Source organism: Pleurodeles waltl, chromosome 12, assembly GCF_031143425.1.
Source record: "Pleurodeles waltl isolate 20211129_DDA chromosome 12, aPleWal1.hap1.20221129, whole genome shotgun sequence".
NCBI classification, from domain to species: Eukaryota; Metazoa; Chordata; class Amphibia; order Caudata; family Salamandridae; genus Pleurodeles; species Pleurodeles waltl.
Window position 1 is genome coordinate 602944989 of NC_090451.1, and position 26457 is coordinate 602971445.

A 26457-nucleotide genomic window follows, 5' to 3' on the forward strand; every position below is an offset into this window, starting at 1 on the left:
TAGGTACACTAATATTTCATTACTCATTATTATATAGGTACTCATAGAAAGCAGTCTGGTGGGATCTGACTGGAAGAGAGGATTTTAGACAGTTTTAATAGCAGGTACATTTTTTAAGAGCACTGATGATGAGTACACTAAAAATGAAGGAAAAAAGGACTTCACTTGTGTGTGCATGTTTGGAACACATAAAATGTTAATATCACTAAGGTGATGGAGGTGTTGTGATATTTATAGACACTGGTATGGATTGTTTCTAGTTTATGGGGATTTCCACCGCGTTATAATTAAGTATAATGTGTGTACAGTGTAGTAGGTTTATTATATGTCTGTATGGAATAGAAATTAAGGGACATTAAATATGATTGTGTATATGTAGAATAGTTATTATTGTATGTATTATTGACAGCCATAAGACACCCTGAGGATGTTACTGGGGGAGATATACCCCGATGAAACACGTGTTGGCTTGGCTGAAGCAGTTTGTGAAGATATAATAAAGAAGAATTCATTGGAAACTCATCTTGGAACCAATATTTGATATTATTTCTTGTGATTACACACTATAGTGAACGAGAGTGCTTTCTTTTGTTTCACTTGCACTTTAGCACTGGTTAGCAGTGGTAAAGTGCCCAGAGTATTAAAAACAGTCAAAACGAACTGCAGCAGCACATGGTCCAAAATCTGTAAGTGGGGAGAACCAGCACAGCTCCCACATCATGCTGTGAAGCATCTGTCTGCACAACAAACTCTCTGGAAAAGTCAGGAGCCTTGCACACTGGTGCTGTGCACATGGCCTTCTTCAGGATTTCAAAAGCAGTCTGGCACACCTCTGTCCAGAGCACCTGATGGGACTGCTTCTTGGAAGTCAGCTCTGTCAAGGGTGCAACAATGGTGCCATACCTCTTGGCAAATCTCCTGTAATATCCGGTGAGTCCTAAGAAGGTCCTCACCTCAGTCTGAGTCTTAGGGAGTGCCCAAGCTAGAATGGTGTCAATCTTTACCTGTGGGGACGCCACCTGGCCGCTCCCTACCTTGTGTCCCAAGTACACCAGAGACCCCTGCCCTATTTGGCACTTACTGGCCTTAATAGTGAGACCTGCTCTTTGCAGGGCCTTTAACACTTCCTGGAGGTGGCACAAGTGGACCTCCAGGTGGAGCTGAAGACATTAATGTCATCTAGGTAGATGGCACTGAAGTTCTCCAACCCCGCCAGGACCTGGTTGACCAGTCTCTGGAGGTTTGCAGGGGTGTTCTTCAACCCAAAGGGCATGACACAAAACTGGTAGTGCCCCTCTGATATTGAGAATGCCGACCTCTCTTTCGTCCCCTCGTTTAATGAAATCTGCCAGTACCCAGACATCAGATCAAACGTGCTGAGGAACTGGGCAGATCCCAACCAGTCAATGATCTCATCAAGTCGGGGCATAGGGTGTGCGTCAGTCCGGGTGACAACATCGAGCCCCCGGTAGTCAACACAGAACCTAAGTTCAGGTGTGACTCGAGGTGGAGTAGCCTTGGGGACCAGAACCACAGGACTGGACCAAGGGCTGTTGAAGTGCTCAATGACCCATAACTCCAGCATCTTAAAGACCTCCTCCTTGATGCTGTCTCTTACTCTGTCGGTCACCCTGTAAGACTTGTGCTTGACAGGTAGACTATCCTCAGTGTCAATACTGTGGGTGCACCAATGTGTGACCCCAGGGGTGAGTGAGAACAGGGAGGCGAACTGAGCCAGTAACTGGCAAAAGTCTCTCTGCTGTTCTAGGGTTATAGTAGGGGAGAGGTTTACACCCTCCACTGACCCATCCTGCTCTTTGGCAGACAGGAGGCTGGGGAGAGATTCACTCTCCTCATCCACTCCATCATCCGTAACCAAGAGCATGGTCAACTCAGCCCTCTCAAATTGCGGTTTGAGGTGGTTCACCGGTAACACCCTTAAAGGGTTCCTTAGAGTCTGCATGTCCACGAAGTAGGTGACACTACTTTTGCGTTCCTTCACCTCAAATGGCCCAGCCTAATGGTTTTGGAGGGCACGTGGCTCTACTGGGGCCATTGCCCACACCTTCTGGCCAGGCTGAAACTCAACCAGTGAGGTATTCTGGTCATACCAGCGTATCATGCCTTCCTAGCTAGCTTCCAGATTCTTTTGGGTGATGTGCCGGAAGTGGGCTGTCTGGTTTCTGAGGAGCAGCATGTAACTGAATACATCCTGGGGGTGCTTCCTGGGAGCTTGCTCCCAGCCCTCCTTCACCAAACCGAGAGGCCTTCTCACAGGGTGCCCATACAGAAGTTCAAAGGGGCTGAAGCCAACCCCTTCTGTGGTACCTCCCTGTAGGCAAACAACAGGCATGGTAACAAGACGTCCCACGTACGTCTCATGGGTTCAGAGGGACCCATAATCATGACCTTCAGGGTATGGTTGAATCTCTCAACCAGCCTATTGCTTGGGTGGGGTAAAGCGGGGTGAGCTTGTATGTTACACCACATGCCTTCCACATAGCCTTCATGTACAGCAACATGAAATTGGTACGCCGGTCAGATACCACCTCCTTGGTGAGACCCACACGGATAAAGACCCACATCAGTGCCCTGGCCACTGAGGGTGCAGTCACAGTCCTTAGGGGGATAGCTTCCGGGTACCGGGTGGCATGATCCACCAACACTAGTATAAACCTGCTGCCCATGGCTGTCTTGGGATCCAGAGGCCATACAATATCAATGCCCACCTGCTCGAAAGGGGTGCTCACGATAGAAAAGGGATGAAGAGGAGCCGTGCTTTCTCATTTGCGGCCAATAAAGGTGGGTGACAAGCCTGTCAAAGGTCTTGCCTTGCCCCCAAATGACCTGCCACTGGCACATCATGAGCCAGACCCAGTAGGAAGGCTCTGAAACACTGGGGTACCACCAACACACAGGCTGCCCCAGGCTCAGGAACCATAGGCCTACTATGCAGGAGCTCATGGTGAGTTTCAGGGGTGTCACTAGCTGCATGGGCCTCACCCTGTTTCTGAAGACCATCAAGGGTGGGGCATGTTTTCTGCGCTGTGCAGAATTCTTCCCTGGTGGGGCCTTCTTCCTGCTGCCAATGGGTCAGCTCAGGCAGGTCCCCCAGTTCAGCCACCTCTTCCCCTGTTGGCTCAAGGGCGTCCTCATCAGGTTCAGCCTTCTCCTGGACCGTGGCAATTTTAGGAGCGGGTTTCCCACACCACTTGCCCCTCCCTTTCATGGCAGGCACCTGGGCCAGTGTTTCTGGCTCCAGGCCCTCTTGACTACCCTCTCTGGTGGCCATGGACTGTGTGGTCATGCATGCTCACTATGGAAATACCACCATTTCCAAATGGGACCGGAGCTCCACCTCCTTCCAGGCAGTATGCTTTAGGTCATTACCTAGGAGACAGTCAACCGGCATGGATGGTCTCACGGCTACCCTCAAGGAACCTGAGCCCCCCCCATTTAAAGGAAATCTGAGCTACCAAGCATTGGCTTTCACTGCTGTCTACTCCTACAACCTGGTGGGCCATATTAGGGACTACCTGCTCTTGAGACACCAGATGACAGCGGACTGTTGTCATACTGGCTCCTGTGTCTCTAAGAGCCTCCACCGCCTCCCATTGGTGGTCACCCACTGCCTGTAATTCTTTGTATTATCAGGCATGAGGGTTCTCTGGACCACCTCACCCAGGGAGAGTAGGGTTAACTCAACTGGCTCCCCACCACTAACTGGGGCCAACTCCTCCCCAACCACTACACTGGCCACACCATGTGTCTGCCCTCTGTTGGAGGGCTGTGCCCGCTTAGGACACTTAAGACTCCCTCTAATGTGCCCTTCCTGACCACAGGCAAAGCACCTGATGGGTCCCTTCCCTGCAGGCTTAGCTGAAGGGAACCAACTCTTCTTCTCAACAGGGGGCTGGAAATCCTTACCCTGGGAACTAGTTTGGGGGCCCTAAGAGAACTCCTTACTTTTATCCTTGTACTCCCCCTCCTTCTTTTGTTGGGAACCCCTGCCCGCCCTTGACAGAGTCTCCCCCCATACAACTTCTTGGCACCCAGAGACTGCCTCCTGTGCAAGCTTCCTGAGTTTAGTAAGCCTGCTGTCAATGAAGTGCTGGCGCAGCTCTGGAAAACAGAGACTAGACAAGTGCTCCCACTCAAACAATTATAAAGCCGCTGGTAATCGGTTACCTCACTGCCCTTCACCCAACCATCCAGTGCTCAGCAAAATGAATCCACACACTCAAGCCAGGTCTGGGAATCAAGTTTGCTACTTTACCCGAACTGCTTTCTGTACATCTCTGGTGTCAGGCCATACCTGGTGATGAGGGCATCTTTCATGTTAGAATAGGTTAAGCCCTAACTGCCCCTAGTACTAACAAGGTGTCCCTCCCTTCTGCTGTGAAGTAGTTCCACAAGCCAGCCCCGCCAATCTCTCTCAGGGCCCCGTGCATGTGGAGAGCTACCTCATAGCCCTGAAACTACCTGTGTTTGTCATCCTCCTTAGTGTACTCCTTCCCTACACTCTTGGGAAGGTGCACTCTCCTCTCAGATTGCTCTGAAGAAACACTGCCACCATCTGAGCTGGGCTTGCCCATGCAACCCAGCTCCTTAAGCATAGCTCCTGAGCTAATTGCATTTTCTCCTTTCCATGGCAATTCTCTCTTTTTCCATAGTGACTTTCTTTCTCCTCCTCCCTTCTCATCCGAGCCAGTTCCAGCTTCTGTTCATGCTTGAGCCTTTCCATTTCCAGTTGGTACCCCCTGGTTTCCCGCCTGTCCTCCAGTTTCTCCTGGGTCAGTCCTTAGGAGATCATCCCTCCAGGCAGGCCTCGGTTATCCAACAAAACATCATGGATACTTTTCAACCCACCTCCCCAGTGCCATTTTCCTCCTCTGTGGGCACAATAGCCCCCTTTGCTGCTAGCCAGGCCCTCAGTGCCTTTTCAGCTCTTCCTTTTAATGAAGCTTTCAATAGGACACAAACTCCCTGCAGAACCTTTTGAGGTTAGGCACCATCTAGGTTTCAGACCCACCCTCCTGCTCAAACACTACTTCTACAGCTCTAACTGATGGCTCACCAGACTGATTGGGAGAAGGTTCAACAAAGGTGCAAAGTTCAGAAGGCAGGAAAAATAAAAAAAATGCCAAGGAAAAACAGTATGTGGTTGTGTAATGGTCTACAATAGAACAGTAGTGTACACCAATCACTGTATGTTAAGTGCAAATACAAGTCCTATCCTCACTGCTGATCACCAACGTTAGAAATGGGGTCTCCGGTTGGTAGTCAGTTTGCACTCTGTCCAAGCAGGAAACTTCACTCTAGTCAGGTCAAAGGAGGTAGACAGCTCAGATAACACCTTTTCATCCCTTTGGTAGCTTGGCACGAGCAGTCAGGCTTGTCTCAGAGGCAATGTGTAGAAAATGTGTACAATCGCACACAGGAACACAATGAAAACAGCACCAAATGACTCAGCACCAGGCTAGGAAATTAGCCAATATTTATCTGAATAAAACAAGACCAAAACGACAACAATCCAACATACCCAAGAAAAGTTATGAATTTTACAAAATTAAACTTGAATATAGCGCTTAGAAACATGAATGCTTCAATTTAGAGTTATTGCGGTGTTGTGACGAAATCGTTCCCAACAATCCGACGCCAATGGTGCTGGTCACAAAGTCACACGGATCCTCAGGTACAGTACCTTTGGTAACGAAGAAACAAGCTAGTGCACGGAGTTGGTGAGGTGTCACTGGATTAGGTATGAGGCCTCAGTCCCTCACAAACCGGTGGGGTCGATGAATCCAGTGGGCCAAGATGCCTTGGGTGACCTCACAGGGTCGCGGTCACTCCACAGGGTTGCTGGTGCAGGGGTGGAGTTGGATGTCATGGACGTCAGTGACACGGCACTTCGGAACCCACCGAGTTGCAGGACTTCGAGGCTGTGGCGGCCTGCGGTGTCGGTCGGGGTCATCACACTCCAGCGAAGACTACGGCTTCTGGTTTGCAGGCAGTGGAGTTGTGCAGCGGAGCCGGTTCTGGAGTTGGCCTAAGTCGGTGTGCCTGGATCTTCTTGTTTTCTCACCAGAACTCACGTCCAAGGGCCCAGGAACTGGATTACACCACTTGGCAAGTCAGTGTCCTCAGCTGGAGTACCCAGGTGCTGGTAGGTGAAGTCTTTGATGTCCCTGAGACTTCTTAACAGGAGGCAAGCTCAGTCCAAGCCCTTGGAGAAACTTCAAAAGCAGGATTTCAGAAAACAAAGTCCAGTCCTTTCCCTCTTAAGGCAGAAGTAGCTGCAGCAGGCCAGCACAGCACAGCAACAGGCAGAGTGGCAGGTCCTCCTCAAGCATCAAGCTCTTCTCCTTGGCAGAAGTTCCTCTTGATTCAGAAGTAATCTAAAATCTGGGGTTTTGGGTCCAGTACTTATACCCAGTGCTGCCTTTGAGTAGGCAAACATCAAAGGAAAGTCTCTGTTGTTCAAAAGATCCTGCCTTAGCCAGGCTTGGCCCCAGACACACTCCAGGGGGTTGGAGATTGCACTGTGTGAGGACAGGCACAGCCCATGCAGGTGTCAGTGTCAGTGTCAGCTCCTCCCTCCCCACTCTAGCCCAGGACACTTGCAAGGATTTGCAGATTACACCCCAGCTCCCTTTGTGTCACTGTCTAGAGGGAATTGGCAACATCCCAACTATCAATCTGACCCAGACATGGAATACACAAGCAGGAAGAGGCACAGAATGGTAAAGCAAGAAAATGCCCACTTTCTAAAAGTGGGCATTTTCAAACAGACAATCTAAAAAACAACTTTACCAAAAGATGGATTTTTAAACTGTGAGTTCAGAGACCCCAAACTCCTAATCTCTATCTGCTCCTAATAGGAATCTGCACTTAAAAGACATTTAAAGGTAGTCCCCATGTTAAACTATGAGAGAGATAGGCCTTTAAATATTGAAAACCGAATTTAGCAGTATTTCACTATCAGGACAGGTAAAACACATCAGCACATGTCCTACCTTTTAAATACACTCCACCCAGCTCATGGGGCTACCTAGAGCATACCTTAGGGATGGCTTACATGTAGTAAAAGGGAAGGTTTGGGCCTGGCAAATGGGTGCCCTTGCCAGGTCGAATTGGCAGTTTAAAACTGCACACACAGACACTGCAGTGGCAGGTCTGAGACATGTTTACAGGTGTACTCATGTGGGTTGCACAAACAGTGCTGCAGGCTCAATAGTAGCACTTGATTTACAGGCCCTGGGCACTTACAGTGCACTTTACTAGGGACTTACTAGTAAATCAAATATTCCAATCATGGATAACCAATCACCAACAAATATTCCAATCATGGATAACCAATCACCAATACAATTTAAACAGAGAGCACTTGCACTTTAGCACTGGTTAGCAGTGGTAAAGTGCCCAGAGTATCATAACCAGCCAAAACAAACTGCAGCACAAGGTGCAAAAACAGGAGGTCAGAAGCAAAGAGTACAGGGAAACTATGCCATAGAGCTGCAAGATCTAACAGTAGTGTTGGGATGTATGGTGTGTTTGTCGCAGTCTTCTGCAGTGCTCTAAGCCAGCAGTGCCGAGCCAGGTTCAAGTCATTCTAGCCTGATGTGGTTGTATGTTTAGCATCGAGCAAGAGCAGCCATAGTAAAGTTAAAGCTTGTGTATCAGGGTGGGGGCCCTATCCGTGTCCTGCTGCCCCTGTAGCCTTTGAATACACCAGTGCAGCTGGGATGCCAGACAGTAGGTCTCAAAGTCAGCGGTACTCAGTTGCCCCTCCATGGATTGGAGAAGCAGTTTAGTTAGGGCTACCCGTCATATTTCCCGTCCACGACTCAGGCCAATCAGTATGTCTCGGAAGACACTGTGGGGTACAATCACTGGGAGTGTAGTAAAGTTTTAGTAATAAAGGAGGCGGGGCAGAACCACAATTTTAGAGATTGTTATTCTTCTGTCCACTGATATTGGGACTGATTTCCAAAAGTCCTACTGGTCCGAAACGCCGCTATAGCTGCACCTATCTTCCCCTCTGGTATATCAGGGTTTGTTCGATATATGCGGACTCCCAGATATTTTATTGATGTGGGTTCCCATTGTATGCTGTTCATGTCTAGTGCTTTGAATGAGGCCACTCTGGCATGGAAAAGGCTGGTTTTCAATTTGAATAATTTGTAACCCAGACACATCCCCAAATGTATTAAGGAGTTGTACTGCTTTCTCTGGAACAGTTTGCATGTTGTAGAAGAAGAGTAACATATCACCGGTGTAAAATAAACTACATTGGGTCACACCCCCTGAAAGCATTTGTGCATAATGAATGCCTAAGTGAGCTCTGTTTTCCAGCATTTCCACCAATGTGGCAAACAGTAACAGAGACAGGAGCCAACCCAGTCTGGTGCCCCTTCTACTGCGCACTGCTCCAATATCACCCAGCCTGTTCAAACTCTCATGGTGGCCTTGTCCATTCTATAAATCTCTGTCCCAGTCCGAACCCAGCCATCATGATACAGAGATAGTCTCACTCCAGGCTAACAAAGGCCTTCTCAATGTCTACAAACATAAATCCAGCTCTCTCCAGAATGGTTGGAGCATCTCTCAAAAGAGCCAGCAATTTCCGTTTGTTTAATGCCGTATTGCATCAGGGTATAAACCCAGATTGATCAGGATGGACAAGACTCTGCATGTAGGGTAGGAGTCTATAAACCTGGATCCCACTAAATATTTTATAATCAGCATTCAACACTGATAATGGTCTGTATGCCATCACTTCTGTGGCTGATTTCCCTGACTTAACAGGGGGATGATTAAGCTCTCTCTCTCATAGAGGGTGGACGTAGTGTGCATCTTGTGCTTTCCGATACAAGGTGGCCACCCCAAAGGGCTAGCCCCCATCACCATTCTCTTGGTCCTCAACAGGTGTTGTCTTCCCTCAAGGCCCAACTAAACATCTTTCCAATGGGAGTGGCACCTTTTAATTGTGGTAAGCTGGTATGCAGCTGGCGTGGGGCTCACCAACCAGGGTGGCTCGCCCAGTGGCCCACATCCTCTGTTTTTGAATAGGCCTCTGGAATCAGCTCCTCTGGTATGCACCTCCACTTCCATTTCATGGGGTGGGGGACAGGCATGCACAGAGAGGGTACATGCCTGTCGCTTCCCCCAGCTGTAAGGTCCCAGGCCCCACCTCACTTAGCGTGGCTGTGGCTGTCGGCAGGCAGGGAGCAGCCTTGTAGCAGAGCTGGTGCAGCTCGTCTCCACTCCCACAGCCACTGGAGAAGACCAGGAAAGCCGCATGCACTTTTCATTGTCACGGCCATGCAGGTTAGGCTTGTGCCAGTGATATGACACGGCAGCCACCATCTTAAGGGCTCGTCCACCCCTCGCAGTTCCAGCATCCATCTCCCTCTCCTCGACAAGGGCTCCAAGCTGCCATGGGTCTGGGACATGAAAGCATAGGTGTCCCCAGCTCTATCAGGATATGATGGATTAAATTAGTGACAGGATGATGGCAGATGGGAATGCACCAACGTAAGCTCCTCGTGTAGTGTCTCACTCCATTGGTGTTGGGCCACGCCCCCTGCTTAGAAACATTGCCATAGTTAACAAGAGAAATCTATGATCTACCACTCACTTCTAAAACCTATCTTATGTCATCACTCATGAGAAATTAATCAGCAGCCCTCTGCCAGCAAGGACCTCACAGAAGTTCTGTGACTTTATCCATCCTCCCTCACATCAATGTCTGGGTCTCCACCCTCCAGCCAAAGGGGTGCATTCAATGCAATGTCAAGGGAAGCTCTATTTACTCTCCATCACATCATGCAAAATGCATCTCACTGGCCAATGCACTTAAACATCCACCACACAAAAAGACTTACTATTACACACTTGGCACATATCCACCGCACACACTTGCACATGGAATGATAACTCAATGGTCTGGGAGTCACACAGACTATTATACAGGTCTTGGCATTCATTGCCTCCATGCTGGCCTCCAAAACACTTCTGCTACATATGTATCTCCACCACCCTTCATCTAGCCCTTAGTTTCTCAGATACCACTTGTCTGGTACTGAAGCTATCACTGCTGGCCTTGGCTCCCAGGGCTATGATAGCTGGCTATCATAGCTGGCAATCAACCACTTTGTTACTTAATCCCACTTTAGTAAATTTGAGATGATCTAGCTGGATCTTACCTCACCCCCTCTTCGACTCATCTGAGCCTTCTTAGGATCCCGAGCTGCTCTGTGGTGATTGTCATAGCCCTTTGACCTTGTTAGCCTTAATCCATTTTTGCTGACTTCAGCCATCTCAGTTTCTCAAACCCCTTCTGTCATTCTGCACAACCACACTCCTTTTAACCCATCCCCCTTTAGATTCCTCTGCCAAGTTTCAGTCAGTCAACCTTCAGATGCACCCCCAGACTACTGTGCCAGCATCAGACAATGTCTGCTATCATTCAGAGGTCAAAGTTTAACATTCCTGGCCTTTTATGCTCTTTGCATGCTCTGATGATTTTTCAGCAAATACCAGTTCTATTGGTGGGATTAAAAAGGTGGTTATTTCTGGGGGTGGACAGCATAATATGCATTATTAAGAACAGTTTACAAGAGGCATAGCCCAATGCATGTGGCATAGAGTCACAAAGGAATCCTCCTGCTCCTGTACGTCTCCCTTCTCCTCCAGGCCCTTCTGTGCCTTCTTGTGTTGGTCCTCCTCTTGGTCCTGTTCCATGTCCTCTTTTTCAGGGTTATTTTTGTCCTCCTGATCCTCATACTGGCTCAGATCCAACTAGGTCTGGTCACACTGGTACTGGTTTCCTGAATCTTTTGCATCTAGTTCTAGTTTTCCTGACCATCGTCTTCTTTGCTCTGTTCCTGCCCCTTCTTTGATTTAGCCCTTCCTGGAGTACCACTGCTCCTCATGTTGATTCTGTTGGTCTGTTTCGTCCTTCTTCATTTAACCCTGTTGTACTCATTCTCCTATTTCTGGCATTCCTAGTCTTCCTTGTTCGGGTCATCTTGATTCTCCATGCCCTGGTCCCTGTCTTGGTGGTCCACCTGGTACTGGGTCCACGGGCCTTGACTCTCTTTATTAGATTCTCTTTACTGGGCCTGTTAGTTTTGCTCCTGACCTGGTCCCATTGGTCCTTGTGGCTCTAGTGGTCTTGGTCCCCCTGATCCTTCCCAGCCTGGCACTTATACCCCAGTTCCTTATCCTCTGCTTCACTTTGTACTTCAGGTCCTGGTCCTCCTAGTGCAGTTCCTGGTCCTGCTATTCTGATTCTTTTAGTCTGTCTAATCTTCCCGAACCTGGACCCTGGTCCTAATAGCCCAAGTCAGTCTGCCCTGACTACTTCTCCTGGTCCTCCTGCAACTTTTCTTGATATTTTTGTCCCAGGTCCTTCTGCTTCTTGCTAACATGAGTTTGTACTAACTTGTCCACTTAGTCCTGATCATATTTGTTCAGACCATCCTGTTCTTAGCCATTTAGCTGGGCCATGCTGGCTTCTGTCAACCTGGTCCTCCTCTTCCTTCTTGTTCTGGTCCCTTTTATCCTGGTGTGCCAGGTCCTTATACACCAGGTCCTCTATGACTTGATTTCCATTTTTCAATTTGTTGTGGTCCTCTTAGCTCTTGTCCTGCTGGCTCTCATTGCCTTGCACCTCTTTCAGATTCTCCAGGTACCTGTTCCCCTACTCTTACTCCCTCTGAGCCTGGTTTTCCCAGCACTGTTTTTTGCTATTCCTGGTTACCACAGTCTGTGTTCTCTTTCTGATTTTGTGCCCACTAGATTTCTACATTCTTTTTGTTTCTGTTTCTCCATGTTTGGGTCTTTGTATGCCTAATCCTCTTGGTTCTGATCGTTCTGGCCATGCCGGTCCTTCCAGGCCCCCTTACCCTAGCTCTTCTTCTTCCTTCCTCATCCTCTTGACTTGATCATTTTGATCCTTCTCACTCTACTCATCTGACTCCTACTACATCAGTTCCTGGTGGTCCCCTCTGTCCACCTGGTGCCCTGGTCCTCTTCGACTTGGCTCCGCAGATCTTGTTTTCTTGGTTTGGATGATTTTGGCCCTCCTGGCCCAGTGCCTTGTACACATGGTCCACCTGGTATCTCATCTAATGGTCAGGGCCCTCTTGCTCCTGGTTCCCATTGTCTGGGTCCTTTTGAGTCTCATCATTTTGATCCTGGCCATCCTGGCCATCTTGGTCTACTCCCCTTAGTCTTCTGAGCTCTGGTTGTTCTGGTCCTCCTGATATTTCTTCTCCATGTGTATTCTGGATCCTGGTACTGTCGTCCTGGTCCCTCTGGAATGCCTAGGCCTCATCCAGGTCCTCATAGTGATGATACTTCCGAATCCTTCTTGCTCTGATCCTGGCTTTCCTGACTCTGGTTCTCTTGGTATCCTTGGTACTACCCCCATCACGTCCCTTGCTTATTCTGATCTCTAGTCCTATTGGCCATAATCCCCATGTTCCTAATCTCCCTAGTCTTACAGGACCTGGTTCTGATCCTTCTGCTTTTATCAATTGTGCTTCTAAACTAACTGATCATGGTCCTCCTTGCTCTTGACATTATTCTCCTGGCCATTCTGTTCTTTATCTGCACCCCCTGGTTCCGATCCCTGTAGTCTGGACTTCTAGGTTGTAGTCCTCCTGGTCCTGATATTCCTGGTCCTGATTTTCCATTTCCTCCTCATCCTGGTACTTGAGGTCCTGATCTTCCTTGCTCTGATATTCCTGGTCCTCCTACTAATGTGTTTCATGGTCCTCTTAGAAACCTTCTCTAGGTCTCTGGTTGCCTGTCCCCCCTAGTCCTCCATGGCACTCCAGACCATGGTTGTGCTATTCTTGTTTTTCATAGTCCTTGTCTCTCTCAAGATTATGTGCCCAAAGGCCTTCTTTGTCCCGGTCCTTATAGTTTAATTTCTACTGGGCCTGGTTCTCATGGACTTGGTTAACCACCCATCTTAGCCCTGGTTGTTCTGGTCCTTCTTGCCCTATTTCGCTTGTTATCATAAACCTTACAGTTTGACCACCCTGGCCCTTCTTGGTTCCCTCAGTTGTGGCCCACCTGGCTATGTTCCTTTCTCATCCTTTTGGTCCTGGTCACCTTGTCCTGGTTCCCCTCACCCTGAACCTCCTAGCCCTGGTTCTACAGGTCAATCTGGCCTCTCATGTCCTGGCCCTCTTAGCCTTTCTCCTCCCAGTTTGAGCTGTCCTGGTCCTCCTGGATATGTTCCTTGTTATTTTAGTCGTACTGGTTCTGCAACCAGTGATTGTGGCCCTCTTGATCCAGGTTCTTCTTGTTTTGGTCCTCTTAAAACTCAGTAATTTTGGTCCTGGTCCTCATGGCCACCAATGGCCTGTCCACTTGGTTTTCCAATTCTGGTTGGCCTTCTCACATCTGATCCTCCTCACCCTGGTCCTGCTACTTGTAATGATTGCTCTGCTCCCTTTGGTAAACTGAGCCCTGTTCCCCAATGTCCTGATCTTCATGAATGTTTTCATCCATGTAGTCCTGGTCTCAGTTCTGGTACTCCTTTGCCCTTCTAGTCCCCAGGGTCTCCTGCCCCCATCCTATTCCTACTAGTCGTCCAGGTCTCCTGGTTTGCCAGTTCCACCTTGTTTTGGTCTGCTCTATCATGGTCCTCCTAGTCATAACACTCCTTGGTCTGGTTTTCCTCATCCCTCATGCAATGGTATACCCTGGTGCAGGTAACACTGGTTTGTGTAGTCCTTAGCCCTATGGTTTAAGATCTCCCTGAGTCTGACTCTAATGTGCTCCTTGATCTTGGCTACACTGGGCTTAGACTTTTTAGTCCTTTAAATCCCCCTGGTAATTCTAATCTAGGGTATCCAGGTCCTGCTAGCCCTGGTCATTTCTGGTTGTATCTTCCTGATCCTGGTCAATTCGCTCCTGGCCACTTGGTCCTCCTAAATGTGATCTCTGTGAAGTAGGTTCTTTTGGTCTTTCTTTCCATTGGTCTCCCGGTACTGGCCCTCTTCGGTCTGTCTAACTGGGTCTGCCACTCTGGCCTTGGTTGTCCACGTTCCTCTGGTCCTGGTATGTGGACTCAGGCACTCCAAGACTTCCTCGTCTCTATAGTCCAGGGCCCTCTGTTCCTTCTACCTCTGGCCCTACTGTTCCTTTGGGCGTTTGTTCACTGGGTCCAGATCCACCTGTTCCCTGACCTCCTGGCCCTCCTCATTTTTCTCACCCTAGTCCTAGTACCCCTAGTCTTGTTCTTCCTTGTCCTGTTCCTCGTTGTCTATTTGTTCCTAGTCCCTTCTGGGAATGGAAACCCTAGTCCTTGAAGATTAGGCCTCCCTGGGACTAGTTCTACTGGCCTGGTCCTCGGGGCTCTGGTCATCCTCGCTCTCATGGCCATCCTCCTCCTAGCCCTTATTCTTCTACTCATTATATCTCCCTCCTACTAATCCTACATCTTCCTCCTATCCCCATCCACAATGATTTTAGTCAGGTACAGCCTCCAAGCCTGTCACAGAGAATTTAATTGTTTTTAACTTCCAGATTTCTTTTACTGAGAGAGCACTGTCAAGGACAGAAATGAGGGCTCATTAGAGACAGGACCTTGGACACTTAAAGAATGCTTAGCATGTTAAAGTAACTCAAAACTACTATTACTAAGATGCATTGTACAGGTGACTACCATGTCAGTGTGACAGAAGGAGCCACTCATGATGTGAGACCAACAAGCATCTATGCCTGGAACCCATTCTGCTGGGTGAACAGTATAAAAAGTGTGTTTATTCAAGGCACCAAAGTGGTCTTTGCCTGTGAATTACCCAGATATATTACTTACCTATCTCCTGTTTTTACTTCCGCATTCCACAGATGCCTCATTACTTTGTTACACTCAGTTGATCTCCTTCAAGTGTCCTATACCACTTTTCCCCCAAGCACCAATTACCTACCGCATGCGTCCCTCCCTCTGGGGCCCAGATACCACAGATTTGCATTGCCTGTTTGCTGCTGCTTTTTACCTCTGCTGTGTTGCTAGGTTTGAAATACTAAGCAAGCACAATCCCCCTTAAAAAGAACCCTAAAGCTAGAACATGACCTTCTATATCAAGTTCAAAAAGATCCCAACTCTCAAAAATCATCCAAAGGAAGATCAAGAACATTAAAGAAACAACGTATTCTGATGAGTAATTAAAACATTTATGCATCATGCTTTAAAACCATGCTCATTATTCTTGCAGACAGGCAAAAACTCTTAGACTGCAGCACAAAATATCTGTGTCCCCATATCTTGAAGCTTCTGTTTGATTTCTACACTTCTTACTTGAATATTTAAATAACATAAATGTTTTTATTCTAAATTGATTATACTGTTTTTCATCTGTGAATAGATTAGCTTAATTATTGTACTTACCTGTGTACATACTATAAAGCATGTGTGCATGTACTTGCTTTCAAATGCTTAACAAATGTTGAATTCCAATTATAGGATGGCTACCACCATGGAGTCACTTTTTCTTCATGGCTGGCTAAATAAAACCTCCTTCACACTATTTATTCAGCCGCTGGTCAAATTGTACATCACCTGTATTATTTAGTCTGTGGTCGGCCAAACAGCAGAGATTATGTACTATCTTGCAGATGCTGGGTAGATACCAAAGATCATATACTATTTGGCCGGCGGCTGGGTAAATAGCCACTTCCTTGGAAAACAGATTTCTACAAGTTATATTGTAGGACATAGACAAACATAACGCATAAACGAGTTACATCTGTATGTGTTTAAGGTGCAACATACAGGGGGTTATTACAACTTTGAAAGATGTGTTAATCCGTCCCAAAAGTGACGGTAAAGTGACGGATTTACCACCAGCCGTATTACGAGTTCCATAGGATATAATGGACTCGTAATACGGCTGGTGGTATATCCGTCACTTTACCGTCACTTTTGGGACAGATTAACACCTCCTCCAAAGTTGTAATAACCCCCACAGTTTTAGTGGTGAAATAAACAATCTGAAAATGTGATCAAACAAGGTTACTGCGACAGATGTATCCATCTTGGTATGTAGGACTCATACCCACACAGGTATGAGGAAGACTCATGCTAAATCAATCAGGTAGACCCAGAGTGGAATGAAATGTAGATTTTCCTAATAATTTATTAAGGAATTTCTTAATTTTATTAAAGACACGGAGGCGAGTATTATGCTTTCGCTTTTCTATTTAATTTAACAGCAGCGTGGTCAAAACTACAAAACCCAGAAGGCTAGGAACATTAGCCAATGGGAACAAAAACGTAGTCCTAGAAAATGAACAAATGAACAGTGAGAGTGCGCCCCTAGTAGTTATTTTGCCCGCGAACAGCCCTCTTTTCTTGTGCGAGGGATCAGAAAGTAAAAAACATGGGAACAATAGATAAAATTATACAAACCGCCATTAAAACTGAAAAAGGTCCTTGAAGAAAGTTCACTATTTGATGCAGGCTTTGCAAGAAATCCACGGATTCTGGAACAGCCGTGAAGAGATGGTTCGAGAAGAACATATCGCTCTGATTCTGGAAACAAAGAGAGGGATCAACCTTAAGACGAAGGTTGTCTTGGTAGATGATGCTGTAAGGGGGGGAGAAAAAAACGAAGTAAATAAAATGTGGTGTGATAACACTAGCCTCCGTGTCTTTAAGAAAATTAAGAATTTCCATCATAAATTACTAGGAAAATCTACATTTTATGGCAAGAGCGGAGGCTCATATTATGCTTGTACAAAGCGAATTAATCACAGAAAACGAAGCATGATGAACAGGCTTGTAATAAAAAGCTTTAAAAACATTATCGTTAGACCAGTCAGCCGATTTGAGAATGTCCTCCAAACGAGAACCAGCCCAAAAAGCTTTAGAAGCCATAGCTCCCCTGGACGAATGGGCTCCAAAAGAAGAGGTATCAATGCCAGCTAGGGACATAACCCAGAGAGCAAGGGTAGGTGCGGAAACAGGTTTAAACGGTTTCTTAAAGAAAATGAGTAGTTGGGAAGCAGAGAATGGTCTCAAATCGTCTGTCTTTAATTCATACATCTTTAAACATTGGCCTACACATAACTTAGGTTGGTTTGGAAAATATGGATAGAACACTGTAGACAGATTAGTTTTAGTACATCTGTGGACTGAAAATAGAACACCTGAAGGAGTAAATTGGTGACCAGTAACATCGAGTGCTTTGACATCAGAAAGACGTTTTATAGAAATGAGGCATAACAACATGTTAAGCTTTGCAGATAACATTTTCAATGAAAGAAGTGTATTATCAGGCCATGACACAAAAAGTTTTAACACTAGATTGACATCTCACACGGAACTATACCTTGGTAACGGAGGAGTAAAAAATGTTACTCCCTTTAAAAGTCGGCAGATCAGTGGATGCTCTTCTACTGGTTTTCCGTTGATGTAAGGATGAGAAGAAGAAATAGCCGATCGGTATAGGTTAATAGTACGATAGGATCTGCCTTTGCTAGCTTCAGCCGCTAGAAAATTTACTATCGAGGAAACATCAGCTGAAAGGGAATCGAGGTGCCTTTCCATGCACCAGCTATCCCATAAGGACCATGTGGATCTGTACGCTTTTTTAGTTCCCTGAGCCCATGATTGGTTAATGAAGTTTGAAGCTTCTTCCGAAATAATCGAGACTGAAAGAGAATTCCTGAAATTTTCAAAGCGGAGAGTGTTAAAAGATTGTCGATAATGAGGTTGTGAAGGAGCCCCTGGTGATTCGAGAGAAGGTGAAGGAAAGAAGGGAGAAGGAACGGGGGTTCTATTGAGAGTTCCAGAAGGGTGGGAAACCACACCTGAGATTGCCAGAAAGGGGCTAGGAGGACAAGAGTTGTTTTTGGCATCTGACTTGGGCCAATAATTTGCTAATCATGATAAAAGGAGGGAAGGTGTAGTTGAGAGAAGTTGACCAGTCCTGAGAAAAAGCATTGAATGCTAAGGCCAATGGATCTGGGCGACAACTGAAGAATTGAGGAAGTTGGGCATTGAGACAGGAAGCAAAAAGATCTATTTTGAAGGGACCCCACTTCTGATGAATAGAGTTGAAAATGTTGGGATGAAGTTTGCAGTCGCTTGAGTCTTGAAGATGATGTGAGTACCAGTCCGCTACAGTGTTTAGGTCACCCGGTAAATATTCTGCACGTACCGAGATTATGTTTTGGAGGCAAAAATCCCCAAAATGTTTTGCCAGATCCGCCAAGGGCTTGGACTTGGTGCCTCCCAAGTGGTTGATGTAACGGACAGCAAAAATGTTGTCCATCCTGAAGAGAATAGAACAAGAGACTTTGGGCCTCATTATGACCCTGGCGGCCGGCGGTAAACTGGCGGTAACTCCGCCAACAGGCTGGCGGTGTTCCCCCAGCTACTATGACTGTGGCGCAATAGCCACAGCCATACCACCGGCCTTTCGACCTGCGGTCATAATCCCCAGGGCAGCAGGGACTTGGGGTGCCCCTGAGGGACCCTGCACTGCCCATGCACTTGGCATGAGCAGTGCAGGGGCCCCCAAGCATAGCCTGTTGCGCTTTTTTGAAATGTGTGACGGGTGCTACTGCACCAGCTGCACATCAGCATTGCCGCCGGCTCTATTACGAGCCGGCAGCAATGTTGATGTGACTTTTCTGCTGGACCAGCGGACGGTAACACTGTTATTGTCCGCTGGCCCATCGGAAAAGTCATAATAGGGAGCCAGAAATACCGCCATCGGTATTCTGGCTCCTGCAGCCTCGGCGGTCTTTTGAAAAGACTGCAAAGGTTGTAATGAGGGCCTTTGTCTTTTGCAAGGCTTCTGATTCCAAAGGAGCCGGCAAGCATCTCTAAACAATTCATATGCAACCTGGACTCCTCTAGTGACCATGTACCTCCAGTCGAAATTGGGCCACATCGGGCACCCCAGCCCGAAACACTTGCGTCCGATTCCAATACGAGATCTGGGGCTGATGTGAAAATGGTTCTTCAGTTCCTGGCGTCCAAATGGTCTAGCCACCATTGTACCTCTATTTGATATTCTTGGTCCAGAGAGATGACATCTGAGTAAGCAAGACCTTTTTGAAGATGTCTGATTTTAATCTTTGGAGAGCCTGATAATGAAGAGGTCCTGGGAAAATAGCCTGGATTGAAGAAGAGAGTAGACCGACTATTCTGGCTAAGGTTCTGAGAGAGATTCTGGTTGAGCGCAAAATCTGGAGGATTTCTGATTTGATGGATTTTACCTTTGCCGAGGGTAAGTGAAGAGTTGCGGAGTCGGAGTCTATGAGGAAATCCAAAAATTATATATGTTGCCGTGGAATTAAGGCGGATTCTTCTAGGTTGATAATGAAACCGAGGTCAGATAGGAGAGAGCAAACAAGAAGGATTTGAGATTGGAGTGAGGATAGATTTTGGTTCATGATAAGAATGTCGTCCAGATAGATTATCAGTCTGACTCCTTGAGCTCTGAGATAAGCTACAACAGGTTTCATGAGCTTGGTAAAGTACCATGGAGCGGAAGAAAGACCAAAAGGAAGAGAGGAAAAATGAAAAGTCTGATCCAGCCATTGCAATTGAAGGAACTTTCTGGATTGGGGATGAATTGATACTGTAAAATACGCATCCTGAAGATCTAATCCAGTCTCCTTGTAAGAGAGAGTCTCGGAGGTACAAAATAGTTTCCATCTTGAAGTGTCTGTAGACTGCAAAGTGGTTGAATTGTTTTAAGTTGATGACTGGACGCATCTTTTTGTTTTTCTTCTGAACGAGGAATACGGAACTGAGAAACCCGGAGGGGTCTGGAAAGCAAAGAACAATAGCTTGTTTTTGAAGGAGAGCTTGGACTTCCAACGAAATCAAGTTTGTCATTTCTGTAGAAAAACATGGAGGATGAGGGAGAGTTGTCTGAAAGTGCTCGGAGTAGAGTTCTATAACCCTGAACGGTATTCACAACCCGGGGTTCTGTGGCTATAGTCTGCCATTTTGGAAGAAAATATTTTAGGCGACCTACTGTAGTAGGAAGGCCAGAAGGGTGACTTACCTGCTTGAGAGTTATATTTGGAACTTCTGTTGCCTCTGCCACAAAATCCCCTGCTTCTCTGTGGGAAGAATTGTGGTCTATATTCTTGGTACGAGGATTGGTAGGAGGCATGGGAACCGTGGGTGTCATATGAACGGCCGGCAAAGCGGTTCCTTCCTCTGCCAGCCCTAGAAAAAACACAACGGAAAACATTTTCCTCATGGATTGTTGGGCCGTGTCTAAAGACGCAAATGTGGCCACGTATTTACTAAGCTCCTTAATGAAGGAGACTCTGAATAGCAGATCTTCTGCTTTAATACCTGGGTCAGACACTGCTAAATTTAACAATTTGGGGTCCAGCTTTAGAAGGAGTCCCTTCCTGCGTTCGTGTGTTATAGCCGCATTCGCATTGCCTAGTAGGCAGACAGCAAGTTGGACCCATAAAGACAGTTCCTTCGGATTAACTGAGGCATGTTCTTATCTGGCTGATTCCACCAAGTCAAAAATGCATGTCACGGGCCAATCACATCTAGGCGCTTGTCTTGGCAGGTGGACCAGGCCTGTCCATCCCCTTCCGTGGATCCTTGTCAAATTTGGGGAAAAAAGTAAGTAGGGAAGGGTTGATAGATGGAGTGGAGGAAATTTTTGAATGGAGAGATGGACGAGGAACAACGTCCTCTGTCTTTTGTGAAGAAGACTCACCAACCAACAGCATCATATTTGAGGAATTTTTGGGTAAAGGGCGCTTTCTGCTGTCCCCCGCAGACTGGGACAAAATCGTCTTGGACACAAGATTGAAAACAGACTTTTCCAAATTTTTTGATATCTTATCCATGTAGGCAGAAACTGTCTGTTCCACTGAGACTTGAATAAAGTCATTTAAATTGTCTTTAACCAATTCCTCCTCTTCATTTTGGTTGTCAGCCAAAGGTGAACTGTCAATTTCCATAATGAAAAATGTTATTCAGACAAAACAGTGCCGCAAACAGTGGAGAAAGGGTTAAAATTTCCACTGGCTGGCAGCAAGACTGAAACTCCGCCTATGGGCGGAGAAAAGGGAGTAACTGTAATCTTTGAAAGGAAGAAGCCTTCGTTAGGAGACGAGCGTCGGAGTAAAAGGCAGCTGGGGGCTGAATAATTGCTGCAAAACGCTCGATTAAGGCGAGGAAAAAGGAGCCTAGAATATTGAGTGTTGGTCTCAGGCGCCGCCGTTTGAAAATGGCGATGCGTGAGGGGAACACTTCAAAAGGAATGCAGCGCACAAGCAGAAACGAACAAGGAATGCGGCTACCAGCAACCATCAGGAGCGCGCGAGTGCACAGCGCGTTACAACTCAACATAAGAACAATAAATATTATAGATAAACGACCATGCGATATATAAGCAAAATACATGTAGAGTACTTATCTTGACCGCGAGCAGCAAGAAAAGAGGGCTGTTCGCGGGCAAGATAACTACTAGTGGGGCGCTCTCGCCATTCATTGGTTCATTATCAAGGACTACGTTTTTGTTCCCATTGGCTAATGTTCCTAGCCTTCTGGGTTTTGTAGTTTTGACCGCTCTGCTGTTAAATTAAATGGAAAAGAGAAAGCACAATATGAGCCTCCGTTCTTGCCATAAAATTAGGAACTGGTATATGTATGATGGGAAAAAAATCTGCCAAAGACCAGGAGGGTCATAAAAATCTAATTAGCAGCATCAAGACCAACCTCTCCAGAGTCAGGGTAAAGAAGTGGTCAGGTGCCAAATTGTCACAATGATAGCCTAGGGGTCATGCGGCATCCAAGTATGTCAAAGAACAAGAGTAGAGACTGGCATCTAGTTGGTTGGCAATGGAAAGAAATAGCACTTCACAGGCCTGACGACAAAGAGAGGCATATAATGAGGGAATGCATGTTTTAGTACACACTGAATGTGGTTCCTTAAGAGTTCTCATACTGCCACCTCTCTAGCACAAAAGCAGGCACATGGTTAAGGCAGGGATTGCACTGCCAAATGCATATTTTGCTTTTTGTCAATCATTGGCACATGGGCAGCTGCTGCTCATGTGCTAATAACTGAAAAAATAATTGGCAACACCAATATGTATTACCTTTTCGTGGCTCTGCAATTGTTAATTTATGATTCTGTTCTCCATACACCAAATGACAAATATATTTGTTTCCTGATGCAAAATAGCTTTGGCAACAAAAACCAATGGGTGGTGATGATGATAAATATGTGAGCATGGCCATTAACTCACCTGTGCAAATACATGCCACCACAGCAGCTCCAGAGTGATGACGTTTATATGTGCATGCTTCACCACACTTGTGTGTATGTACATCATAACATGGTGGCCATTTTCTTTTAATTTACTGATGGTGGACGGTCATCTTAGAGCAGTAAATAAAAAAATATCAAAAGTATGCCAAAGTAGCAACACAAGGGAGCATCCCAGCAGAATATTGCAGTATCTGGGCCCCCCCCCAAAAAAGAGAAAGAAAATGGGAGGGAAGCACAAACTTGGAGTCAGTACTGGGCAGTGAAGGAAAGTTACCACTGACAAGCCACAGGAAGAGCACAGTGGTGGTGGTGGGGGGACACATAGTATTTGGCGGAGTGTATTTAATGAACAAAAAACACTCAAACAAAAAATGCCAGGTGGGACCGGTGGCAGGGGAAACAAGGTAAAGTTTCAGAAGGGAGAACCATTGAGAGCGTGGGAGGGCAGGGCTGTGAGGGGAGAAGAAGCACGCAGGGTAAGCAGGAAAACACATGCCCTCCCATGGCGTGCTTGAAGCAAAAGAAAAAAAGGTAGTTCTCTGATGCGGAGATGTGGAAGGATACAAATCCTTCAGTCAAAAGGATGGAAAAAGCTAAGCTACATGGGAGGAACGAACACAAGATGAGAAAGGAAAGTCATTGAATAAGTTGCACGTGTATAAGAATGACTAGAAAACCAACCAATCTAATCAAATCTTACAACCTCACAGGTTATAATGATGCAGATGACACCCACATCATTTAAAAAATGAATAACCACAAAGACCTCTACAATTCAAAATTAAGTGACTATCTTGGTGCCATAAACACATGGATGATGAATAACCATCTAATGCTCACCACTGCAAAGACAGAGATTATGACATGCAGACAATGGGAAAACTACCAGCCTTCAGTCAAATGGCCTAAGGAACTTGAAGCATCTCCGACAAGAATAAGAGAAGTTAGAAACCTACAAGTAACCATGGATTTAAAATTATCCTTGATACCTCATACTAACAACGTCACAAACAGTGCCTTCTTCCGAATGAAAACACTGGTCACCTCTTCCCATATCTTGCAAAGCAACATAAACTACAAGCCATCGTCACGCTCATGATCTCCAAGCTTGACTATCTCAATAGCCTATTCTTTGGTGCAGCAGCATTAATTATACGCAAAGTACAACTCATCCCAAAGGCTGCTGCAAGGCTTCTTCCCCAAACTTAACCCACAAGAACGCATGTCCACAGTCCTGCAATCACTCTACTGGCTACTTAGAATGGCAATGTTCAAGGCACTCTGCCTTGTCCACGGAGCCTCCCAAGGAAAAGAACAGCTATTCAAGTTTAATTCAGGCAATACAAACCAAACAGAACACTGCGTTCCAAGCTTGCACCGATTAGCATCATACTACCTTACTATCAGACATCTGTGGGAGGCCCTGCTTTCTCTGTACAAGATGCCAAGCTCAGGAACTCACTACCGCCAGCTTTAGAAGTACTTGGGTGAATATCCACTTATGAAACACAGTTGAAAACTTGGCTATTTCCTAGAAACTGTGGCACATGCATCCAGGCAACAGAGCCCAGGAAATAGTCACACCCTCAAACGTAATCCTCAGCTCACAACCAACAAATTGCAAACAACTCAATTGCTTTTATTTTTAAAGTAAGCAAAAAAGAACTGAAATAAGGGTCAATGTGACATTCTAATGTTATGTGCTTCCAAATATAATTGCTAATACCCACAATAATACTAAAACCATAAAGCACAGCAGTCAGCAACAAATTGTAACTTACACCTACTAAATTCACATAATACGTGTCTTCTATGAGGGTTGCCCATCATCAGCACTGTAAAGCCAAAAAAATAGACATCACCAAATGATCAGAAATGGAGTAACTGAAGAGAGCTGTCACACATTACTGGACAGTTTCGGAGGACTTTCTTATATAATCCAATTACTGCAGGTCCCAAATATCTATGCAATCTGACCACCTCTTTGCATCTCACATAGACACTCAGATATGGGATGATAATAAAAATGGCTATCACTACAGTCTCCACTTCTCTCTTCCTCCAACCATACCAGTTTGAGACTACAATGAAACACAAAGGCCCATATTTATACTTTTTGACGCAAAACTGCGCTATCGCAGTTTTGCGTCAAAAAAATTTGCGCCGTCTAACACCATTTGGATGCGCCATTCGGGCGTCAAATTTATACTTTGACGTACGGCGGCGCAACCAACAGGTGGGAGTCATTATTTCGTGACGCAAACAGCGTCAGTCTGTCGTAAGGGAAACCCACGTAAAAGGGACGCAAATCACTGTGGGTCGATTTACGACAGCACAATCGTGAAAACGCCGTTTTTTTTTCACGCTATTGCGTGACATTTTAGCGCGAAAACTGCACTTGCAGGAGAGGAGACCCAAAATGGATCCCAGATGCCCCAACAGACCCCAGGAGGATGAGAGCAGACCAGGACCCAGCCAGGAGGAAGCATACAGGAACCAGGACATGTTAAAGAAAAAAAGAAAGTGTCGCTTCAGTGCAGAGGAGCAGGAAATCCTGGTGAAAGAGGTGACGGAACACCAGCACCAACTTTTCATATCCTCAAAATTGCCACTCAGTAGGAGAGAGGCCATCTGGAAAGAAATTGTGGACAAGATAAACAGTGTGGCTGAAGAACGCCGGACAGTCACCGAGTGTAAGAAACGCTGGCATGACTGTAAACGTAGGACCAAAGAGAAAATGGCCAGGAACAGGAAGGCAGCAATGCAGACTGGAGGGGGGAGTCCAGCACAACAGGAGGCTCTGGACCACATGGAAGAGATGGTCGCAGCCGTCATCCCGGAGGAGATCGTCACAGGGATACAAGGACTGGACAGCGCAGACTACCACGACACAACGCACATGCAGGGTAAGTCGCATGGGGAATTACAATGCAATAATGGGGACTGTAAGCAGGGGGGGGATACCTACTACACAATGCATGTAACTTAGCACATATATGAAGTGGCATGGGGAAAGGGGCACGGCAGGGGGGAATGCCCAGTACTGACCATAGCCGGGGCACGACAAAATACTGCCACCACTACAGTCCCATGGGGACATCCTGTAATTACAACAAGAGAGCCAAGGGAAACCAGTGACAGGTGGGAAGGACACTACCCTGAATCCACATCCAGGCACTTGTTTTGCACAAACTATTCCCCATCAACTAGGTCCCTACCTGTAATGCAGTAGCAAATACAACAACTGCAACTTAACTGCCACCACAGTTGACAATAACACCTCTCATCTCTGGGCAGCTATAGTACCAAATGGCAGGAACCCCACCCTGGAACATACATTCCTAAATTAGGGGGTGAGGATGACATCTGCAACTACTCCTAGAAATAAGACAAAGGTACCAGTACACTTAAATGCCGAATGTCCATAACTGACACATACATAAGCCTAAGTAAACAGCAATAGGAGCCACACAGCACTAACGACACACACATGCTGCATACGTCAGGGTCCCTCACGTGCCTGCCTAACAATGCTACATCACAAATGTCATACTGCTCAGACAACAACATTGACGAGGGGACACAGGCAACTGGTCAATGAAACACATCTGCACAGTTTAACCAAAAAATAGGACATTCATACGATAAACAGGCCAATCCAGTAAGACACACATGAGACCCCATCAGATACAAACATCAACAATGTTTACATCCATACCACATCCTAACATTGACATACATAGGTCATGCCCCCTAACATGTACAGATCATGCAATGTGAATAAAAAGTGTATGGTGCAGGGCCTGTGAGGCAAGTGTGCTGGCAGGGCAGTCACAACACCCACAGTCAGTCAAAGTGTAGCGTGGCAAGTGAAACGTATACTTTGCGCAATAGCCTCAGGCTGGAGGCCTTTGTGCATCTTACCCTGAATGTACTTATACTCATTTGCTCACATCTAGGTGCCTCAGAGCACTTTGCACTAAATGAATCTCATTGCCCTTCCTATCAGTTAATGTAGCAAATAGTCAGTCCTAAGGTGTTGGCAATTAGTCAAATCACCCTGTTTTGCCTACTTCTGCACTGGAGTTTGCCCGAACATATTCACTCTGTGCCCCAGTCAAGGATACCGTCTGGTTCGTTGATGATAGATGTGGTAGGGGTT